This window comes from Neodiprion lecontei, chromosome 1 (genome assembly GCF_021901455.1).
Source record: "Neodiprion lecontei isolate iyNeoLeco1 chromosome 1, iyNeoLeco1.1, whole genome shotgun sequence".
NCBI classification, from domain to species: domain Eukaryota; kingdom Metazoa; phylum Arthropoda; class Insecta; order Hymenoptera; family Diprionidae; genus Neodiprion; species Neodiprion lecontei.
The window spans coordinates 16,674,054-16,695,185 of record NC_060260.1 but is presented as its reverse complement, the minus strand read 5'-3'; the positions used below and the strand labels follow the sequence as shown (position 1 = coordinate 16,695,185).

The window sequence follows — 21,132 nt, the reverse complement described above, 5'->3', positions numbered from 1 at the left end:
TTAACGAAATCGAAGATTTCTCAACAAGGCTCCGTAAATGAAGAGGAAAATGTTGTTGCAAATCATCTTCCGACAGTTCTATTTCTCGAATTCTAGGAGGAGTCCAATAAATTTCATTCCTATTTGTACAAAGAGTTATTTCGCGATTGTTTGAAGCTAGTGAATTTCTCTTAGTCGAGATAACACAGTTATGAGCTGTAAGAAAGTCTATTCCCAAAATACCTTCATCCTCTATATCTGCTATAAAAACCTTATGTGGAGAGTCGATACACCCATAAAGGTTAATTTGGACAGTAGCCTGTCTCAAAACCGGGGTCGTCTCTCCAGTGGCTGTTCGCAGAGAAAAAGAGGGAACAATCTGGTCATCGGATTTAAAGAGATCCGATCGAACTACGGTTACTTCCGCGCCCGTGTCTATTACCCACAGACAATCGACGCCATTTACAGTACCGCGCGCGTAAAGACCAGACTGTCGTAGACTTCTAATTAAAAACTGTTCTCTAAGAGGGCTTCCACTTCCAACAATCTGCGATGATTTCCGCCCTGACAAATCATCTGAAATTAGTTTTTTGGGTGAGTTCCTGTTGAAGAACTCAATTGAGGATTTGCTTCCCCTATTTCTATGTTTTTCTTACGCCAATTATAAGAATTTGGATTCGAACCTTGCATCGGTTTTCCACTAATTTTCTTAATTAGAAAACAATGATTGGCGTCGTGACCTGTTTTTTTACAAAATATACAAGTCAAACTAATAGAAAGATCAGAAGATGGTGATCTTATAACTTCTTGGTTCAAGAAACCGTACAGCTCAGGAAGAATTTTGAATTTTAATTCCAATCATCCATTGAGCCAGAAATTGGGGGTTGTAAAAGGGTTTTTGAACAGAGCCATGCGCTTGAGTCATGTGAACAAGACCAAGGAAAGTATTCGCATGGTTAGAAGATTACTGTCATCTAACAATTATCCAAACAAGGTCATCAGCAAGTGTGAGAAAATTGTGTCCGAGAGGATTAGAAACAACATCAGGAGCAACAATGTTAACAGGAATTGGTCGTTCAGCAGATTTCCCTACATAAAAGGCTTGTCACCAAGACTGGGATCTTTATTTAGGCACACCAACTGCAAGTTGGTATTCTATAATGTATTCAAGGTTAAGGATCTATTTTCCCGGCTAAAAGACAAAGTGGAGAAAGAAGATAGATCTGGCCTGGTATACAGGATTCCGTGCTCGTGTGGGAAATGGTACGTTGGACAGACCAGGCAAAAATTAAAAGCCAGAGTGAGACAACACAAACTTGACTGCAGACCTGAGAAGTCCATAAAAAACAACAAAACAGCATTAGCGGAACATCACTTTGTTGAGGATGGTCATAACTTTCAGTTCGAGGATGTTGAGATTTTAGATCTGGAGAAAAATTACATGAAGAGAAACCTAAGTGAAATGATTTTTATTAAGGCGATGAATTGTGTCAATTTTAGATCCGACACGCAAAACCTCAGTACAATTTACAGTGACCTGATAAACGATGTTAAGGATTTAGTGAAGTCATAGTAATTATTTTTATTTTACTTAGAGGTTGAACTTTCGCGCACGATATGAACAGTACTAGTCATGGACAACAGAGTCATGTTAACAATACAGATAATGCGACCTCCACACGTACTATCACACTGTGTGAGAGTAGTACAGTCTGTGATTTAAGAGTCACTACGTTTGACATGTGTATTTGTCCATCATTATATTTGTCCATTTTATTTTATTTAAATTGATTTATTGGCACAATGAATTTATAATTTTATTAAAAAAAAAAATGTATATATCTGTCTAGTCTTATTTAAACATATTTTTGACTTGATGTTATGGACCAGAGGATTTTAACGATGATTTAACCTCAAAAGTAAATATTTTGTAATTTTGTTTAGTTTATTATTTCTGAATTTATAACTTACATGTATCATGTCTATTGTTTTATGCAACTTAATTTTTAAAGTTTATGTACATCTGTTACAGCTTGCCTGATGAAGTTGGAAAATAAATGAAACCAACGAAACGTTGCAAATTTTGATAAGTTGAATCTGATCAATTCTGTCCAAGTTCCCAAGAAAATTTAGTATTTATTAATTTTAACAGTTTTTGATGAATAATTCGAAAAATTTCAATTTAATTTATAAGTTTCATGAAAATTTATTCCAATGTGAGTTCCTAAGAAGAGAGAAATGTTTTAAACTATTTTTCTTTTATTTTTTTAGTTCTATATATTATACATTTTTTAATTTTCAATTTTTAATATATATTTTTATACTATTTTTCTCTTTTCTTAGGAACTCACATTGGAATGAATTTTCATGAAACTTATAAATTAAATTGAAATTTTTCAAATTATTCATCAAAAACCGTTAAAATTAGTATGCATTGAAATTTGACGATGAATATCTTTTAAACGCTTAACTTAATCGACAAATCATGAGACACCATTTTTGTAGAGCAGTTAATTTCCTACAAAACTATGAGTTGTGCAATTCATCAAAATTTTTTGTAAGCGAGTTAAAAAATTCATAAGCAAAACAGAAATTTCTCTTAAAATAATCAAACTTTAAGCTTTGATATCTTTTAAACGGTAAGGTTTACGAAAAAATTGTAAGAGACCTTTTTTGTAGAGCGTTCGATTTCCTACAAGAATATGGGGAGAGATATTTTTTAACGAACAGGTGTCAAAGAGATATGAATTTTTGTTTCTAATACTCAGGAAAAAATGCAAAATTGTAAAGCGGAGGACCTTGTTATCAAAATTAAGAGCTCATATTTGGTGAGAATTCTTTAGAGGTATCTAGCAACCGATTTTCAGAGTATAAAGTAAAAAAAAAAATACTCATTTTTTTGGCCCACCCTAATATATATATATATATATACATATATATATATATATATATGTTCATATATATATATATTTATTTACATTCATTCATATTATACATCCATATAATGGGATATAAATGAAGGTAATCAGGTAAATAATGTAATAAAATAAAAAATGATTATAAATGAGAGAAATTATAAAAAAATGAAATAGAATAAAAAATAAGCGGATAATTAGAATTATTTAGGATTTTCCTAATGATTACACATAATTTTAAGAAATTGAAATAACGTGAAAAAAATTTTTTTTTTCAATTTCCCTCTTCTTAAAAGTAAATTGAAAATCATAATATACATATATATATCTATATATACATATATATATATATTCATAAATATATATATAAATATATATATATATATATATATATATATATATATATATATATATATATATATATATATATATATATATATTTATATATATATATAGACATATATGTATATATATATATATATATACATATATATATATACATATATACATATATTTTTTTACATACAATTATAATATACATCCATATAATGTAATATAAATAAAGGTAATTAAGGTGAATGATGTAATAAAATTAAAAATGATTATGTATGAAAGAAATTATGAAAAAATGAAATAGAATAAAAAATGAGCGGATAATTAGAAATACTTAGGATTTTTCTAATAATTATGCATAATTTTAAAAAATTTAAATAATGTGAGAAAAATTTTTTTTTTTAATTTTCCTCTTTTAAAAAGTAAATTGAAAATTATAATATACATATATATATTCATGCATATATATATAAATATATATATATATATATATATATTTATATTATACATTAATATAATAGAATATAAATGAAGGTAATTGAAGTAAATAATGTAATAAAATAAAAAATGATTGTGAATGGAAAAAATTATAAAAAAATTAAATAAAATAAAAAATAAGCGAATAATTGAAAATATTCAGGATTTTTCTAATAATTATACATAATTTTGAAAAATTGAAATATTGTAGAAAAAAATTTTTTTCTTCAATTTCCCTCTCTTTAAAAGTGAATTGAAAATTATAATATACATATATATATTCATATATACATATATATGTATATATATATATATATATATATATATATATATATATATATATATATATATATATATATATATATATATATATATATATATATATATATATATATATATATATGTGTTACGCCCCGACGTACTGCCTTGGCGTACCTTTTTAAAATTCTATTTAATTTCATTTCTTTGATTACTTCAATGCACGTATATCATTTCATTCAAATCTCATATTCTAATAACAGCGAGTTCCACCCCTCCTGGCAAAAGTCACGTACAGACCAACAACGATCCCTAGCATAAGGTTCCACTTTCGTTTATTTAGCTGGTACCAAGAACTGAGATGAGAGACTGCTGAGCTAGTATCAGTAGCGCTCAGCCTGGAAATATCCCTCTTTTTAAATTAAAATTATAATCGATAATTAGGATAAACCATTACCTTCAGAACCATTAAATTAAAATAGATTACTCATTGGAATGTATGAATGAATGTGTGAACATTGCATGCAAATATCTTTTGTTCATATTTTCAATGTGTCACCGACGAGATTGAGAATCGTCGGAACACCGTTGGAGAGCGTGAAGTGATGCTGACCATGTGGATTTGGGCGCCACGAGGTCGCCTCGCTCCCCATTGGCTAATTACCGTTGTAACTTATTACAACTGCAGCTCCGTGGACCCTCGGGCCCAAGAAGCCGCGTCTTTCGTCTGTCAAGTCGCGAAGTGCGTGGACGTAAACCCGGATTAGCCCTCTCGAGCAATAGTAGCGTTCGGAAAATCTTAGTTGTGACCGGCCTAAAGTCTCGCGCTAATTCGTTAAATTCGAGCATTCAGTTATCCTGTTAATTGCAAGAGACTCACTATCTTCTACATTTCCATCTTTTCTGTTCTTTACTAAATCTCGTCATTTCGCGAATAGACATTTTTATGATATTCCATTTTCCTTAGTTAAAATCGAGTTCGGCCCTGATTCAAGCGAATCAGGTAATCTTAAGTAAAAATAATAATAATTACACTATCATTTTTAATAAATAATCGTTCCAATCAATTTTAACTTATCATCAAAATCACAAACAGACACTTTCAAACTTTCGATAACAAGATATCATTATAAATTCACAAAGACTAAGTGACCAACGTTCAACATCATTCGATTCATCAACTCTTCCAAATTTGAGGTGAGGCCCCTGGTCCAGCATTCTACCGACGCAGACCTACACGATCCGACGGCTCTCAATCTCGTCGACCGATTCACCAAAAAAGCTAAGTCAATCCGAGTGTTAATCTTCGAAATTAGACGAATTCTTGTTTCACTTTGATAATCAAAAACTACTTCAGTAAATTCACAAAAACCAAGTCTAGAATTGGTGGCTAGCTTCACTACCCCCAATTAAATTGTACTTATTGTTTCCAAGAATTAACGAATAAGACTTAACAATTATATATATATAATCGATTTAAGATAATCTAAAAAGAGAGATACCATACAATAATCACGACCAGCTAGTTATAACCATCGTTCAGAGTAGATGTTCCTGGTACCAAATAATAATATCCTCTAGAATAGTATAACACACGATTTTTATAAACTTGAAAACTTTATGAATTGTTATTTTCGGCTCATATATCATTATCGCCATCGATTGATACCAGATATTTCAATAACCAAATCGAAATAGAATATACTTCATCTTTTACCAGTTAAATCATATTAAACATTTATTTTGAACGACCTTCTTCCCACTTTCTTTATTATAAAATTGCCTCAACAATTTAAACAAACCTCACAGACCTGTACAGGTCTATGGCAACACGATCCTACAAATTACCGGCTTATCGAAAGGTAAGTCTTTTTCTTAGTTTTAATTATTATTCATTGTCGTTACGTGGGAGCTAGATTATTCAATTAATCATTAACTACCACCGCTCAGTACACCCTCACCCCCACGTAACATATATATATATATGGGCTATTCCGCGTCAACCGGATCAGTCATCTCTCAGATATTTTTTTAATTTGGCATGTGGATTGTGTAAGGGGAGTTAGATTTTTGTGCCAAAGCGCGAATCTCATAATGCAAAATTCGATTTTTTATTAACAATAACAAATTAGACTCCCATTTTTTTCAAAAATTCATAACTTCGGCAACAAATTAGATACAATTTTTTTTTTTTTTTCAAATTACGCGGAAAGCTCCATAGAATTTAAAAAAAAATACGAAATGGTAAAAAAAAGTTGTTATCAATTGTTTATTTAACAATTAATTTTTCAAAGATTTTTAAAACAGTGACCGACACGATCAAAAAATTTTTTTAAAATTCTGACATGTTCCTTGAACTGTACTACAACCTGTGAATTAATTCCAGAGGGGTGTTTTTCTTCGTTTTCGAGTAAAAAATCATTAAAGGTGTCGATGCGCATGAAATTGCGGCGCGTCGAGTCTCTACGTAATGGCGGGCGGCCGGTTGCCGTCCACCGCTACCCCGCGGCGGCGTCGCGGCGTTATTTTAGAGTCATTTTCACGATGTAGGACATGATTGAAAAATCTGAAAAAAATACTGTACCTTCACAAGGCCTGCTCAAAGCGATAAGTGAAGTTTCAAGAATGTGTTTTTCACCGTTTTTTTATTACAGAGATTCAAAATAACAGTTACGCACCATGAGAGTGCACATAAATGATAATAATTACATAACTTGCTACTTATTTTAGTACTTATAATCACCCCCGAAGATATGTGGAAGCTGCGAAATGAACGCACTTACAATTATATATTTCATACAAATAAATCGCTTATTCTATGGATACAATCTATTAATCTTTGATCAAACTGGGCATTAAACTTAGAAATGTGAGCAAAGGTTTTCGTCATAACTTACATGGCTATCTTAGCGCATAGATTTACGGGTAAATGACTCATCAGAGGAAGAGTAAACCCTACATTCTACAGTTTTTATAGATAGAGGTAAAAATGAATGGAATCGTCGAGTGCCTTCAACCGTTATTGCTTGGTTCAATCGCGGCTTCAATAATTTTTCATGTTCTTCGTGTTCGCTGTTGCTGCAGAAGTCAAATGCGATATTTTTTAAAGCACTCACACTCCATTCGAATAATTGCCTTGGAGTCAAAATAAGATTTTCATTGGGCCGCTGTAGGCTTGCACGTGCAGCAAATCTTTTCACAGTTCCACCAATGCCATCACATGGACTTTTTCCATGTGACGTTGCAAAGAAATGCCATTCAGCCTCGACATTGAAGTCGTCAAAATGATGAGTCAAATTAATGAAGTTGCTTTTATTTTTATATTGTGCACTAGCACCGTCAGTAAAATAAATCATTTTCTTGATAACTTCACTACCGAAGAACTCAAAAAGCTTACCGATTAGTTTCTTCTGAAACAGATGGACCGCGACTGTATTATGTTGTAGATTTTCTGATATGATAACGAAGCTTTTATGCTTTAAGTCCTCATTTTCAACATAATACACAACAAAAGGATGGATGGTAGCTTGATTGTTATTCCAGTGGAAGCTTTGAATTTCATCTTGAACAACAAATGCATAGTTTTCAGCAAAGTCACCCAAAACTAAGAACTCCCCTGGTTGTAGACGATGTTTTCTGTCTTTCAAATATGCACTTTGCTGTTTAGCAATGAAATCATGTTTCTTGAGGGCTATCGTCTGTTCCTTTAGCGTCTCGAGGAACGTTTCCGTTTCTTGCGTGATCGTTTCTAAAACAGATCGATCCGTATGAGTCCACCGTTTGTAGCTAATACTTTCTACGAAATTATCGTCGAATAAACTTTCCATTTCGTGTGTAACCATATCAAAACTTGGACAACTACTACAATCACCGAGATAGCACAAAGGATTTGGAGAGTCACACGATATCTGTTTTATCAAATCGTGGTACGTTCTTTTGAATGTCTGACAAATTGAGCTAACCGCCACCAACATAACTTTCACATTCTGGTGAATTTTGCAAACACAAACTGTATGTGTTCCTGTTGGTCCAGCTAAAATACACTGCTTTGGGCGGAGTTCCGCGAATTTTGTAAATCCAATTTTATCATTCGGATGCTGTTGCTTGAACGCGGCGTAAGCTTCCTTCAGATCACACAAAACAAGTCGTTTTTGGACTTGATGTTTTGAACCATCCACATCGCGAAGAGTGACAAAATCTTTCTGACCAGGCATGATCCGACTTATTTCATCAGAACAGTAAAATTCCACTACATGAGAGACAACATCATCACAAAGAGTGCGAGATGGTCTTGGATCTGGGGAGGATCCAAATCCACGCTCACTTTGCAATATTTTAGCTTTACGAGCCATTCTATATGAACAATCAAATTGTAACTCCAATTCTCTGATGGACCAACTACGAGGAGTCATTGTGAGATATTTAATTTTGTCCGCGACACACTTCGCGTTGATAAACAATTCTTTCACATCACACAACAATTCTTGCCCGATATCATTCTCAAGAAACATTTCCACACTGCTCTGTTCACTAATTGGTGAAGGTGAAACAAGATCGTCACCACTCGCATAATTATGATTCATATCACTTACCTCGTTTTTATCAGATGGAGTAATTGTGTTGCATTTGTACAATTTTATTCGACAATCCATGCACACATATTCTCCTAGGTCCGGAAACTTTTTCCGTAATGCTGGTGTCACTGGCTTTACCAAATTTCGCACCCAATTATGGCCAACTCTTTGGAAAGGATTACAGCACCGTTTCACATCTGTTGTAGACATTGCTTTCAGAAATGAATTACTTGTGTGAAGAATGAGACGATGTATTGCACTGATCGCTACACTGGTATTCGATTGAATGTTATGCATTTTGAAATGCTCGAAATTTATACTCGTTCAGAATAGTGCTTCACCCACCCAACAACTCTTCTGATTGGTTGAATTCCACCAATGGGGCTAACATAATGAAGGTGCATTTCAATGTACCTGACTTTAGCCAAATGACCCCTTCGCGGAATCGAGGTGGTGACCCGGACTACCTGGATAATGAAGGATTTAGGTGACGCATGCACAGGTGGACGTATTCCATATCCTGGAATATAGTGCTTCACCCACCCAACGACTCTTCTAATTGCTTGAATTCCACCAATGGGGCTAACATAATGCAGGTGCAATTCAATGTACCTGACTTTAGCCAAATGACCCCTTCGCGGAATCGAGGTGGTGACCCTACCTGGACTACCTGGATAGTGAAGGATTTAGGTGACGCATGCACAGGTGCAGGTATTCCATATCCTGGAACAACACTTGACCTGTGTTCGTAATTCATGTTTGAATCATAATGCGTCATAACAAATTTCGAATCTCTGTAATAAAAAAACGGTGAAAAACACATTCTTGAAACTTCACTTATCGCTTTGAGCAGGCCTTGTGAAGGTACAGTATTTTTTTCAGATTTTTCAATCATGTCCTACATCGTGAAAATGACTCTAAAATAACGCCGCGACGCCGCCGCGGGGTAGCGGTGGACGGCAACCGGCCGCCCGCCATTACGTAGAGACTCGACGCGCCGCAATTTCATGCGCATCGACACCTTTAATGATTTTTTACTCGAAAACGAAGAAAAACACCCCTCTGGAATTAATTCACAGGTTGTAGTACAGTTCAAGGAACATGTCAGAATTTTAAAAAAATTTTTTGATCGTGTCGGTCACTGTTTTAAAAATCTTTGAAAAATTAATTGTTAAATAAACAATTGATAACAACTTTTTTTTACCATTTCGTATTTTTTTTTAAATTCTATGGAGCTTTCCGCGTAATTTGAAAAAAAAAAAAAAATTGTATCTAATTTGTTGCCGAAGTTATGAATTTTTGAAAAAAATGGGAGTCTAATTTGTTATTGTTAATAAAAAATCGAATTTTGCATTATGAGATTCGCGCTTTGGCACAAAAATCTAACTCCCCTTACACAATCCACATGCCAAATTAAAAAAATATCTGAGAGATGACTGATCCGGTTGACGCGGAATAGCCCATATAGATATATATAATGATTTTTAATTTACTTTTAGAAAAAGAGAAATTCGAAAACAAAAAATTTTTTGACAATGAATGAATTTATTAAAAATTGATATAATTATTCAAAAAATCCTACGTATTTCTAAATTATTTGCTCACATAATAATTATATACAAATAATATCTGTTAGAAAAAATAATCCATTCATATCAATTATTTCCTTATTTTATTAAATTATTTACCTTAATTACTTTCATGTAAATTCAATTATATTAATGTCTAATACATATATAAATAAATGTATTTATATTTGATTATATTAATGTATAATATTGAAATATATACATATATATATTATGATTTTTCATTTGCTTTGTAAGAAGAGAAATTTGAAAAAAAAAAATTTTTCCACAGTAATTAAATTCATTAAAAATAGATATAATCATTCGAAAAATCCTAAGTATTTTTTCATCGTATGCTCACATAATAATTAAAATATAAATATTATTCGTTAAGAAACATAATTTATTCAAATCGTATATTTGCTTATTTTATTGAATTATTTAACTTAATTACCTCCATTTATATCCAATTAAATCAATGAATAATATACATATATATACATACGTACATATATAATAATATACATGTATATACATATATATACATATATATACATATATACATATATATATATACATATATATATATATATATATATATATATATATATATATATATATGAGGGTGCTTTTTTTTGGACCATATTTTTTTTTCGGTCCCATCGTGAAATTTTGTTGGAAATTCAACAAAAAAAATTCCCTGAAATATTGAGCCCTTAATATTAATATTAAGTGCTCGCCCAAAGCATGTAAAGATTTCCCGCTTAAAATACACGTAAACTTCAATTTTTTTCTTTAAAACATCTACAGTTCAGAGGCATTCTATGGTGTAGTCTAGGACGTCAGTAGGTTTCCTTCGGAATGAAATGCTCTACAAAAGTGCTCAGTGCGGTGAAGTCGTAACTCACACCGGCGAAGTCGTACGGGCCACCCAAACCCAATTTTTTCATGAAATTCTGCCCGTATCTTTTTGCCCGTATCTCGTAAATAACAAGAGCTACAAAAAAAAGTATTCAACAAATTTGTAGAAAATTTAATTTCCTACAAAAAAGTTCCAGAAAACCAAATTGCTAACATCGATATTTATCGAGATATTGGGCTTTTAAGGTGAGGAAGTATGGAATTTTCATGAATTATTGAGTCAAATTGTCGAATTATTGATTGTCGAATATTTTTTTGTTTTGTAGCTCTTGTCATTACAATTACAATTCTTGTCATTACAATTACAAGAGCTACAAAACAAAAAAATATTCGGCAATCAATAATTCGACAGTTTGACTCAATAATTCATGAAAATTCCATACTTCCTCACCTTAAAAGCCCAATATCTCAATAAATATCGATGTTAGCAATTTGGTTTTTTGGAACTTTTTTGTAGGAAATTAAATTTCCTACAAATTTGTTGAATACTTTTTTTTGTGGCTCTTGTTATTTACCAGATACGGGCAAAAAGACAAGAATTTCATGAAAAAATTGGGTTTGGGTGGCCCGTACGACTTCGCCGGTGTGAGTTACGACTTCACCGCAATGAGTACTTTTGTAGAGCATTTCATTCTGAAGAAAACCTACTGACGACCTAGACTACACCATAGAAGGCCTCTGAACTGTAGATGTTTTAAAGAAAAAAATTGAAGTTTACGTGTATTTTGAGCGGGAAATCTTTACATGCCTTGGGCGAGCACTTAATATTAATATTAAGGGCTCAATCTTTCAGGAAATTTTTTTGTTGTATTTCCAACAAAATTTCACGATGGGACCGAAAAAAAAAAAATATAGTCCAAAAAAAAGCACCCTAATATATATATATATATATACATATATAGATCTATATATTTTAATTTTGAATTTACTCCTGAAAAAAAAAGAAATTTTTGAAAAAAAAATTTTTTCTTCGTTAATTAAATTTATTAAAAATAAATATAATCATTCAAAAAATCCTACTTATTTTTTAATTATTTGCTCACATATGAATCGAAATGAAAATATTATTCATTAGACAAATAATTCATCCAATCAATTATGTCCTTTTTTTATTAAATTATATGACATAATTACCTCCATTTATATTTAATTATTTTTTTATTTTTATTTATAGCTTTATTGCATTAAACAATTACAGGGTTGTTTTTAGCAAGGGGGTAACAAAGTGTAAAATTTACAAATAAAAACAGTATTTAAAATTAAATTAGCGTTGTAGAACAATATATAAAATCATGTCTTGATTAAAATTTCAGATAAATTATAAATATAAGTATAAGTACAAAATATAAGTAGTCATTCAGTCAAACAATTACATTTAAACAATTTAAACAAGTTAGAGATGCAGAGCCCAGGCTCTAAGATTTAGTGACTTGGTGACGTAGTTGACAATTGCATAGAGAGTTTTTGCGTCAGATGATGAGAATAATGCTGGTATTCGTTCACTGCTGCACAGTGAATTTTGCAGATATTGATTCCTGAAGCCCACGTAGTAGGGGCAGGTGATCAGCAAGTGCTCGACTGTATCCGGCTCTTTTAGATTACATAATTGACATGCAGAGTTCCGAGCAAATTTTGTCATAAGGTTGTCTGTGATTAAAAAGCAGTTATGTTTGTTTGAAAGCCTCAGTTGGGCTATCAGTCGCTTGCTGCTGAGCGGAATCTTCATTAGGAGATATCTGACTGGGACCCGAGGTTCTGCATGAGGCAGGGAGAATTCGAGTGACTTGGAGTTTCTTGCTGCGCTTAAGTCGTTGCTATGAAGGATACTTTGATACCGATTCAGAGTGGACTCCATCTCGGATTCCCAGAGGTTGGGATCGATCGAATCAATTAGATCTGACGCGTCACATTCCATTAAAAAAGCTCCTATCTGTGTGGCCCAGTTATGCGGTGAGGCGGTCGTGGTGTTTTTAGCCAGGTTGAGGAGGCGCAGGAGGCAGATTTTGTGCAAGCAGTTGTCATCCGCCCTAAGAGTTTTGATCAACCATCTCCATATACTGGTCATGGCCTTCAGAGCCATAGGATCGAGTCCGAACTCCAAACGTACTGCCCAGTCTGGGGTGTTCCTGGGTAGTTTGAACAGTTTCTTGAAAAAGAAAGATTGAGCAGCTTCCAGGGAGTTTCTATACCAGAGACCCCAGGCTGGGATAGCGTATAAAAATACCGTCGAGACCATACTGTCAAATATCTTGTTGTACGCGTTCCAAGAGTCGCACTTTGCTTTAGCCAGTAAGGCCAAGGACGCTCCTGAAGCACTTTTTGCTTTATTAGTAGCAGACTGTAGTGCTGCCAGACCTCTGGTAGAGGTGGACACCTCGACACCTAGGTAGGTATAACTATTGACCAAGTCCAGGCAAGTTTGTTTGTAGGTCCTATACCGAGTAGGGCATTCTCGTATTCTACCAGCTGCTTTGAACACGAGAATTTTTGTTTTTGACTTGTTGACTGTTAGCTGGTTCAGGTCACAGTACTCTTCGAGGGCACGCAGCTTGCGTAGAAGATCCATATGCGAATGGGCGAAGATTACGGTGTCGTCGGCGTACAGCAGCAAAAGAATGTCGACTACTCCATTGATGTCCAAGCCATGAAGACCTTTAGATCGGAAAAACTGCTCAAAATCGTGCAAGTATAGTAGGAACAGGTCTGGACTTAAAGATTCGCCTTGTAGGACGCCTTCAGTAACATCAAAGACTTCCGTGAGACCTTCCTTGGTTCTAACCTGCATGGTCGCTTGGTCATATAGAGATTTCATTGTGTTGATAAACTTGCTACTGACCTTTAGATCAAGTAGTTTCTGCCACAGACGCCCATGGGGTACCGAGTCGAATGCCCTTTGAAAGTCAACAAAAATACCGTATATTTCTCTGCCATCGTTGTGTCGAAACTGTAATTGAATGGCACTGAGGAGTGTGAAAATGGCATCTGTGCAGCTGCGCCCTTTTCTGAAGCCCATTTGAGAGTCCGGCAGGACCTTTTCCTTATCCATCCATAGAACTAATCGTTTCTTTAAAATGTTGGTGAATATCTTGGTAATTATATTAATAAGAGCGATGCCTCGGTAATTGCTTGGGTCATACTTGGCACCTTTTTTATGCAGCATTGACAACCATATCTTTGCCCAATTTTTTGGTACACGCTCTTCATTGAGCACTCTGTTGAATAGAACTATTAGCAAGTTTGTATGCTGTGCCGTTAGAGTTTGGAATAGTTCATTGGTTAGTAAGTCGGGGCCGGCAGCTTTGCCGGGTTTCAGAGATTTAAGAACCGAGTTGAGCTCCGGAAACCAAATTTCAGCATCAAGGATGTCGTTTGTGATGCTTGCAGAAATAGAAGGCGTGACAACTCTTGGCTTGGAGATCGCAGCATAAAACTTGTTCCAGCTGTCGATTGAGACGTCAGGGGAAGAGCTGTGCTTGAAGCTGAATTTTCTAACTGCGGCCCAGAAGTCTGTTGGAGCCGTGACGTTGGCAAAAGCCGATTTTATACTATCAATGTGAGCTTTTTTCTTAGCTTTGCATATTTCCCGGTACTTATTTTTACAAAGAGTGGCATCCTGTTTGAGTATATTATTGCTTCGATCGTTTTTAAGTTTTTTTAATGCTTTTCTTAGCTCGCTTTTTGCTACCTTACAGCTTGAGTCAAACCACGGGTTGCGAGTAGTCCAGCTATTTCCGTCGAAACCTAGAGTTTTCACCAGGTTAGCTTTTTCAGCAGCAATGTACATGTGGCAATGCAGGAGCGACTGTAAGTTGTCAGTTGCTAGGGTTTCCGTGTCAGCTGGAATCAAGAGATTAGACAGTTGTTCAAGGTAAGGATCGGCAGCGTTATTCGTCCATTTAATCTTGGAAAATTGTGGTTTTTTCGGGTTATCATTTTTAACTGGCGGAGTATAGGTTTCCAGCGAGATACTGAGACATACTGGATAATGGTCGGACATGGACGGCTCCATTTGAACTACCAGATCGTTTACAAGGCGCAGAGACGGTATGTCAATCCAAATTAAGTCAATGATTGATGAGCCAAGGTTTTCGTACGTCGGTTGAGCTAGAGAATCACTGACTGTCCTCCCATTCAAAAGTACAAAGTCGTTGTCAACCATGAATTCCGTGATCATCCGACCCCTTTCACAGGTAAAATTATCAGTAGTGCGAAAAATGTCGTATAATTGGCTTCCGGTGAAGAGATCAGCTGGCCATGGATTCAGGGTGCCGACTTTAGCGTTCATGTCACCGCCTATAATAAACAAGTCGTATGTGCGCTGAGTTTTGATGTCGTCGATGATGCTCTGAAAAATATCGAGTAAGTAACGGAGGTCGAGACATTTGCGGAAGTATACTGACCCAATAACAGCTACGGATGATCCAAGTTGAATTTCAGTGAAGATCCACCAAGGGGAAGCTTCGATTAACGAGGAATTATATTGTGTATTAACTGCCGTTATTAGACCGCCGCTTGCTCTACCTACTGCATGTTCTCTCAACGCCTCGGACCAAAAGATGTTGTATTTATTCAGATAAACAGGTGTGTACGTATGGGTTATCCAAGTTTCACAAGCTGCGATGATGTCGGAATCTCCAATTATTGAGCTTGGCTCAAGGTTCGAGAAGCCATGAAGGTTCCAAAATGTGATTTTGACTGTAGATGTTCCCACGGGTGTGCTAATTACTTTTTTGACTTTGATTCTGTCCACTCCATGCTGCCCGAAAGCAAGCTGGAGTTCCTTGATTGAGGCATCATCTTGTTTGTTTCCGGGTTCCAGGAGTAGACAAGATCGTCCACCAGAATTTTATTCCCTTTTCTTACGGGTTTTTTACTTTCGCTTCCTAGTTGTTTAGCGAGCGTTCTGACATTCCAGTCTATTTCTCGCTCCCTGGCTGTTCTGTCTGGCTCAATAAAAATGTTAGTACCGGTCAATTTAATTTTTTTGTTCTTGAGTATTAGATTTTTTATATTTATATCAAATAGGTCGACTATAAGCCTCTTGGTGAATTCCGTTATTTCAATTCTAAGGATATTGACCCCAAAATTGGAATTCAAGAACGTTTTGACCTCCTCCGTGTGATTGTTTGTGGATAGAGTGAGGCCTACTATCGAGATTTTAGTCTTCTTATTTTCCTTTTCAAGAAAATCAATTCTATTACTGAGTTGCGAGATTCTGTCACGTTCCTCTTTTGAGAGTGGAGAAACTTTTAAGTTGTTAAGTTCATCTTTCTTCACTGTGCTGTCTTCCAGAGCTTTAACTCGTTTAGTTAGATCGATCTTGGTTCCCTGTAAGTCGGTTTTTAATTCTGCTAGGTTTCGCTGTATATTCTCAAAGGCTGTTGCGTCGTCTTCGAACTTTTTGTTCAGTTTATCGGTGAGCACCTTGAGCTTAGTTTCCTGGTCGGACCTGAGGCCTCTCAATTCCTCCAGTATTTTATCCATCGCTGAATCACTGTTATCAATTGGGTCCAGGTAGTCTTCTAACTTCGCATAATCTGTCTTCTTAAAAGTCTTCGAAGGCTGTTTCGGCTCTTCTGTGGGAGATTGACCGGAACTGTGTCTTTTCCTCTTGGTTTCGATAAAGTTGGTTATTGGAGTGCAGGTGTTGGCAGCTTCTGCAAGGAGTTGCTGGGTGGATGGTCGCCCTTTTCTTGACGGGGCCGCAGGTGTGACACCGGCTATAGAGTTGTTGTGATTCAAAACGAGGCGGGGTTTGACTAACAGTGGCGTCACAGGTGCGGGGTCAGAATTTGACCGTGAGATGTCGCCTGTATTCATTTACGGAGTCAGGAAACGTAAACAATCATAAACACGCCAGCTGAGCACACACCGTGTTATCAGGAAAAACAGAATTTTATATGCTAAACTCGAAAGGATTTAAAGATTTGTATCTGCAGACTTTAATCACTTGTTTCTACACAGAATATGCACGTTCTTATAATTTTTTACGCAGAATTTATTAACTAGCAAGATTAAATATGATAGAGCGACACAAGACACGTCTGTTTACTATAGATGCTCAGTGGCGCCCCCTATTTAATTATATGAATGTATAATATATAGACAAATGAATGTATTTATATTTAATTATATTATTGTATAGTATACAAATATATATAGATATGTATTATGATTTTTAATTTACTTTTAGAAAAAGAGAAATTCGAAAAGAAAAAATTTTTTTACAATGGATGAATTTATTAAAAATTGATATAATTATTCAAAAAATCATACGTATTTTTAAATTATTTGCTCACATAATAATGAAATATAAATAATATCTGTTAGAAAATATAATTCATTTAAATCAATTATTTCCTTATTTCATTTAATCATTCAACTTAATTACTTCCATGTAAATTCAATTATATTAATGTCTAATACATATATAAATGAATGTATTCATATTTGATTATATTGATGTATAATATTGAAATAAATACTTATATATATTATGATTTTTCATTTGCTTTGTAAGAGGAGAAATTTGAAAAAAAAAAATTTTTTCACAGTAATTAAATTCATTAAAAATAGATATAATTATTCAAAAAATCCTAAATATTTTTTCATCGTATGCTCACATATTAATTAAAATATAAATATTATTCGTTAAGAAACATAATTTATTCAAATCAATTATTTGCTTATTTTATTGAATTATTTACCATAATTACCTCCATTTATATCCAATTGAATTAATGAATAATATACATATATATACATATATATATATATATTTATGTATATACATATACATATAGGGATGTATATATATTTTAATTTTGAATTTACTCCTGAAAAAAAAAGAAATTTTTGAAAAAAAAATTTTTTCTTCGTTAATTAAATTCATTGAAAATAAATATAATTATTCAAAGAATCCTACTTATTTTTTTATTATTTGCTCACATATGAATCGAAATGAAAATATCATTCATTAGACAAATAATTTATTCAATCAATTATGTCCTTTTTTTATCAAATTATTTGACATAATTACCTCCATTTATATTTAATTATATAAATGTATGATATATATACAAATAAATGAATTCATATTTAATTATATTAATGTATAATATACAAATACATATATATATATATATATACATATATATATATATATATATATATATATCATCATGATTTTCAATTTACTTTTAGAGAACGAGAAATTTGAAAAACAAAAAAATTGTTCACAATAATTAAATTCATTGAAAATTAATATGATTATTCAAAAAATCCTCCGTATTTTTTAATTATTTGCTCATATAATAATTAAAATATAAATATCATCCGTTAGAAATAATAATTTATTTGAATCAATTATTTCCTTATTTCATTAAATTATTCGACCGGATTACCTCCATTTCTATTTAATTATATCAATGTATAATATACATGTATATACATATAAACATATATACATATATCATGATATACACATATACATACATATATATATATTATAATTTTGAATATACATCTGAAAAAAAAGGAAATTTTTGAAAAAAAAAATTTTTTCTTCGTTGATTAAATTCAATAAAAATAAATATAATTATTCAGAAAATATTACATATTTTTTAATTATTTGCTCACATATCAATTGAAATGAAAATATTATTCATTAGAAAAAATAATTAATTCAATCAATTATGTCCTTCTCTTATCAAATCATTTGACATGATTACCTCCATTTATATTTAATCATACGAATGTATAATATATATACAAATAAATGTATTTATATTCAATTATATTATTGTATAATATACAAATATATATGTATATATATATATATATATATATATATATTATGATTTCTCATTTACTCTTAGGAAAAGAGAAATTGGAAAAAAAAAACTTTTTTTACAAAAATTAAATTCATTGAGAATAAATATAATTATTCAAAAAATCCCACGTGTTATCTCATTATTTGCTCACATAATCATTGAAATATGAATATCATCAGTCAAGAAAACAAATTAATTTGAATCAATTATTTCCTTATTTTATTCAATTATTTAACTTAATCACCTCGATTTACATTTAATTATATTAATGTATATTATACATATATATACATATATACATATTTAATAATATACATATATATCTCTCTATCTAATAAAAAAGTTTCAAACAAATGAACGTAGAAAAAGATTATAATAACAATAGTAAAAAAAAGATTATAATAACAATAGTATACGCATGAAGTTGGCAGTGGGGTGAGATCCCGAAAACAAAACAAAAAGCATCTAGCAAACCCTTTGACAGCTGTCATCGGCTGTTTATGACAGTTTTTGACAAATATCTTTATAGGTATCTGTTTCTGACGCGCAAAAAATGAACATGCAAACGAAAATTATCAAGATCATTCCCGACGGGAATTGTCTTTTTCGCGCGTTGGCGTATTGTGTATACGGCACTCAAGATCGACACGCAGAGGTGAGACTGAGTATCGTTTCAAATATAGTGGATAATTGGTCTACATTTGCGGGTTTTATTACAGGTAATGAGTCAAACGGTGCTGTGATTAGGTCACCTGGTGATTACAACTCACATATGAATAAAAATGCAATATATGCAGCTGCGGACATTTTTACGATATGTTTAATCGTGTATCGCGAAGAACAAATTCATCCACACCGGATCGGATCACAAAATGAAACACAATTCTCGCTACGCTTCACCGGCGACGGAGACAGTGGACACTTTGATGTCTTGCAGAACCAAAATAAAATTCAGATAGTGAGTAATAAGTATGAAAAGTAACAATCAAATAATAGTAAATCTAAATATAACACCAAACAGTCAAAAGGACAGCCAGGATTCAAGATGATAATGGAGAAAGAAGTTTCAAGCAGCAGACAAGGCGATGAAGATGGTGGATGGTCGGAAGTATCACAAAAGAAAGAGGAAAATAAAATTGTAAGTGCGAAGAAGCAAATAAGCCATAGAATAATATCCATCAAATATTCCTTTAACCAGGCAAGAGGACGACCAGGATCTATGTTAACCACAAGAGAAAGAGGTGTTTTACGGAGTGAACAGCAACACAAATATAGAGAAAAAAATAATATAAAGAAGGTGATTTTGTAGAATAACGGGCAGAGCGGTAGCAAAAATAATTCAGCAAGTCAAGGAGATAGACAGATATCAATAGAGAAGGAACACTATTTTTCAACCAACGAATGGAAGCTTAGATAGATGAAAAAAAGAAAAGTAAGCACAGAAGGAATTGAAGTCGACAGCAAGTGCAGACCTGTCATCAAATCAACATGAAGGAATTCGCCTGTCTACTAGACAATGCGTAAGGAAATAGTGAGGCGCGCAGCGCCGAGTGCCCGAGGCGCGTATCGCCGAGATGGGGTGAGCGCGCGAAGCGCGCAGGGGCGAAGCCCCTAGTATATATATAATATAATTTTAAATAGACTTTAACAATATTTTTTTACAATAAAGGAATTTATTAAAAATAAATATAGTTATTGAAAAGATCCTGAATATTTCCTAATTATTTGCTCACATATTAATTGGAATAAAAATATTATTCGTTAAGAAAACTAATTTATTCAATCAATTCTTTTCCTTTTTTATCAAATTATTTGACATAATTACCTCTATCTATATTCAATTATATCAATGTATAATATATATATATATAAATGTATTTATAATCAATTCCGTCATTGTATAATATTCAAATACACTCATTTATATATATTATGATTTTTAATTTACTTTTAAAAAAAAAAAAATTGTTAAAAAAATTTTTTTTACAATAATGAAATTCATTAAAAATAAATATAGTTATTGAAAAGATCCTGAATATTTTTTAATTATTCGCGCACATATCAATTGGAATAAAAATATTATTGATTAAGAGAAATAATTTATTGAATCAATTATTTCCTTTTTTTATTCAATTATTTGACATAATACCTCCATCTATATTCAATTATATTATTGTATAATATATATATAAATAAATGTATTTATATTCAATTATAATCATGTATAATATACACATATATATATATATATTATAATTTCTAATTTACTTTTAAA

At 32.7% G+C, this 21,132-nt stretch overlaps 1 long non-coding RNA gene across 1 annotated transcript; it reads left to right on the top strand.

The window, feature by feature from the left end:
• Positions 1 to 19,763: 19,763 nt before the first annotated feature.
• LOC124294607 lies at positions 19,764 to 20,105 on the top strand. Its single transcript, XR_006904518.1, has 3 exons — positions 19,764 to 19,815; positions 19,879 to 19,995; positions 20,056 to 20,105. It is a non-coding gene; the product is annotated as an uncharacterized LOC124294607 (long non-coding RNA).
• The last annotated feature ends 1,027 nt before the right edge of the window (positions 20,106 to 21,132 follow it).